A 3,882-nucleotide genomic window follows, 5' to 3' on the forward strand; every position below is an offset into this window, starting at 1 on the left:
ATTTATTATGTACTTCATTTTATAGGTACTCGTTTCAACGAGAGAGATAACTACATTAATTACAAAGTAGTTTAAATAGATTTTCATCATCAAATGTCATTTGTTTAGTTTCGACAATTAGTAGGTGATATGATAAGTAGTGTAGGCAATTATGGTAACATTGAAAATTTTGCGTGCGTTGGCTCAAAGAGTTTTATCAGAATGATTTGAAATTCAGAGAAGATAATGACGTTAAGTAGTTGTTTTGTCTAATTTTAAGTGGTGTCACTACAAGAAATATACTCTTTTATAGCTTTTAAATATAGTCATTTTAAAAATAAGCTATAAAATCAAGTGAGAAAACATGGAATAAAGAAGAGAAGAAAATATTTACTCATCGTGCCCAAAATTTTAGTATTTTCCACACGCACGACCCAAAATTGAAGCGATCGTTTCTCAATCTCCCTTCTCCTCTTTTGTTCTCCAAAAGAAGATTTTGCACGTAAAACGTCTAGGACATCTGAAACTTCTCTCCAATTTTCTCCTATTTCGTTTCTCCTCTTACTACTCGTTTCCTTGTCGTTCATCTATGAGCGGCGAAGAAGAACAAAGGATGATACACCATTCACATTGCAAATGTCCTTAGACCACATTTTGTGAAAAAACAACGAATTTCCCTTCCTTTCTTCACACGAAATCGAACTTTTCTTACAAATCGAAGTTGCAGCTATTGCCATGGTTTGTCTTCTATCCCTTTGATTTCCCCTTCAAAACAACGTCCTTTGATTTTTTGAGTTAGCGATTAATCTTCAATTTAGGGTTTTGTTCTTTATTATCGTAGGTGAAGTATTTGAGGGAATCAGACAATTCCAACAAGATTAGTTTTCTTTTCCTACACTTATAAATCTTGTTTGATTTCTATTCAAAGCTCTTCATTCGATTTGTTTATTGCCTACTGGGTTTGCTTTTTTCTGACTTCAGTTAACTCTTCCTTTTAAACTAACACTCGATCACTTCTTTTTTCAGCCTGCAAAATTCATGGCTCGAACATCAGAGTCTACTTTAAGGTGGTCTTATCCACTTCGTTGCTCTGCAATCTTTTGGAATACAATGAAAACATCGAAACATTTATGCACAATTGATTTCGATCTTCAAGCTTCTAGCCCTTGTCGTCGAGCATCGTCGTTGCTATTATGGATTATTACCGTTATTGTTGTTGCTCATATGTTTTGAGGTATGTTTAGAGGTTCATTATGTTTTTCCCGTCCATTCTTAATTTATTGTCGTTGCTCTTTCCATAGAGGTTTAGAGGTTTCTCGAAGATTTGGTTCCATGGATATGTGGTCTCATTGTTGTATTGTCACTTGTGATTTTAGATTCGGACTTTTTGATGCACAATTTGGTCTCCGTTAGTTCTTGTTTGGATTTTTAACTTTGATGGTTTTCATTTATGTTTGTTTGGTATTCATTTGTGGGTTTAGAGTTTTCTAAAGAGGTGCCCTGCATAACACATTCCCAAGACAAAAAAAAATGTAAATTGTTTTCTTTTCTTGAAAATGTGGTTATTTGATTGTTAGTCTTGTTTAATTGTTTTACTAAAGAAGACATACTATTTTGCTCTGTTGTAAGTTACTGTTAAGGTTGAGAGTTCATTGAGTTTTTGGGCTCTTTTAAGTTTGTTTCTCTTTAACTATTGTATTTTAATAATTAGAACTCTTTTTTAGTAATAAGATTTGTGGCTTGATTGAACCGATTGGTCGTTTTCTATGAAAGTACAATTCTTTTGTCTCACAATCCATTAGCTCCGCTCAGTATGGATGTTTTTGTAGTATCGTCCCATGGATTGAGAACTTCGAGAAGATTTGATTGCATATGACTACTGTAGGTATTTTCCATTTATAAACCTATATTAAGAAGAATTATAATGATAATATTGAAAATTTCGTCTAGAAAATTTTCATACATGTGTTTTATTGAGTTTTGCAATGCCATGGAATGATTTTGTTTCAATTTTTAATTCATGTGGCCTACATCTCGAAAAATAATGATTGGATTTTGTTTTAGAGATTTCACTTGAAAAATATTAGCTCGTGTGAATTAGGGTGGTTTTTTGTTGTTACCTGAGTGATTACCTAATCTCCATGTTGCTGATTTTTGTTGTTATTTAAGTGATTATCTAATCTCTAACTTGCTGAATCAATAAAGAATTGAAACGGTTGATTGAGGTGGTTTGTCTGTATATTCATTTTGTAAACTTATTTGGTTGTTTGGATTGTTGCTAAAGTTTTTTTTCTCTTACCAATCTGTGTATTAATCCGTGATGCTTTGGTGAAAGTTTGGGGATCCATGTTGATTCCTATCCCTCTTTATCTTATTACTTGGTGAGTTGATATATGAAAACCTTACTTACTTTTGTTAATATTTTCGGTGAGAACAATTTTATGTAGTTTTTAGGTTAATGATGGCTCTAAAAAAGACCTATTATTCCTAGCTTAATTTGGACTTGTTATTGGATTTTTTGTGTTTATTGTGTTAGTTTGTAGGTACTAAGCAATCAAGAGGTAAAATTGGCGATTTGGAGCTGAACGGGGTTAATTTGAAGCAAATTAGAGTTGATTTGAGCATCCGAACTTCAAATGAGTTAAAAAGATCAAAATGCCTCTATTAGAGCGTCGCAACGCTCGTGATTTGCTTAGCCCAAATGCTCTACGTTGGAAGGCAGAATGCTATGGTGCAGGGTAGCGTTGCAACGCTACGAACATTGAGACGGAGATGCCCTCATGCGCATGCAAGTGAGCGTTAGCCCAACGTTGCGCCTCTATGTCTGACGCTTGAGACCAGTCGCATTAAAGCATTACAACGCTCTATCTAACGTTGCGACACTGCCACTTTTCTATAAAACATCCCTTCGGTTTTTAGGTTAATTTATGCTGAAAATTCATGGCGACTGAAGGGTTGTGAATTTAGAGAGGCTATGGAGGCTGAGGAGAGGCTTTACTATCTTCTTTCCCTTTGATATTTTTGGTATCGTTAGATTAGATTTTAGTTTTAATTTTAAATTGTAAACATGTATTGGCTTGAACTCTTGAATTTGTCTATGAATTTATGAGTTAATTTTCATGTGGTTTCTTGGATCAAGAATTTGATGTCGATTTCATGAGTTTTCTGTTTTTCAATTGAATCTTACAATTCAAAATTATGTTTTTCTTTGAATCTGTTTAAATTCCCAAGCATGATTATTGATGTCGACTTTCATGCTTTATCGTGCATGCTAATAATTCTTAGTCTCACTAAGGTCTTAAGTAGCAACAATAGTGAGACATTTGATGGCTAAGAATCCTAAATCTTATGCATGTGTTTCTAATTTTTTATGGCCGCTGAGAACCCAATTGAATTTAGGAGTATGTAGATTAGTTAGGGTATGGCATTTCCGACCTTAATCAATGATGGATGCTTGATTGATTTCAATTTAGTTAGTTGTCAGCCTTTGTAGAGGCTAGTTAAATTGCATCAATTTGGTAGTTATGCATGCATAATTTGAACGCAGAAAACAATGAATGAATTTGCATCGAATACCTATCCTGATCTGAGGTCTAGATGAACCAACTACCGTTTACCTTCATCTTTACAATTTATTTTCTTGCATTTAAGTTTTTCATCAATCAAAACCAAAACCCATTTTTATCGCTTTTCACAGCCAAATTTAGCTTAAGAGAAATTAATTATTTGTCTCCCAGTGGTTCGACCCACTCTTGCTCGTTTTAATAGTAATAGGAGTAGTACAGTTTTATAAATTTTCTTTTGACCAAGTCTTGGGCTTATTAACAACGTAAGTTTCAGAACCTATCAAAATGGCGTCGTTGTTGGGGAGGCATGCCAAAATCTCTTTTAGTTGAAATTGAC

General features: G+C 33.8%; 1 long non-coding RNA gene across 3 annotated transcripts; it reads left to right on the top strand.

Annotated features, from left to right (window-relative positions):
- LOC120091657 (uncharacterized) lies at nucleotides 1-3,125 on the top strand. 3 transcript variants are annotated; one of them, XR_005485769.2, is made up of 3 exons: nucleotides 1-717; nucleotides 798-1,213; nucleotides 2,516-3,125. It is a non-coding gene; the product is annotated as an uncharacterized LOC120091657 (long non-coding RNA). The 3 variants fall into 3 exon arrangements; XR_005485768.2 differs by having other exon boundaries at nucleotides 3-717; nucleotides 821-1,213; XR_005485770.2 differs by having other exon boundaries at nucleotides 17-717; nucleotides 1,006-1,213.
- Nucleotides 3,126-3,882: the final 757 nt, after the last annotated feature.

This window comes from Benincasa hispida, chromosome 11 (genome assembly GCF_027475165.1).
Source record: "Benincasa hispida cultivar pf3 chromosome 11, pf3_genome.v1.1, whole genome shotgun sequence".
Lineage (NCBI taxonomy): Eukaryota > Viridiplantae > Streptophyta > Magnoliopsida > Cucurbitales > Cucurbitaceae > Benincasa > Benincasa hispida.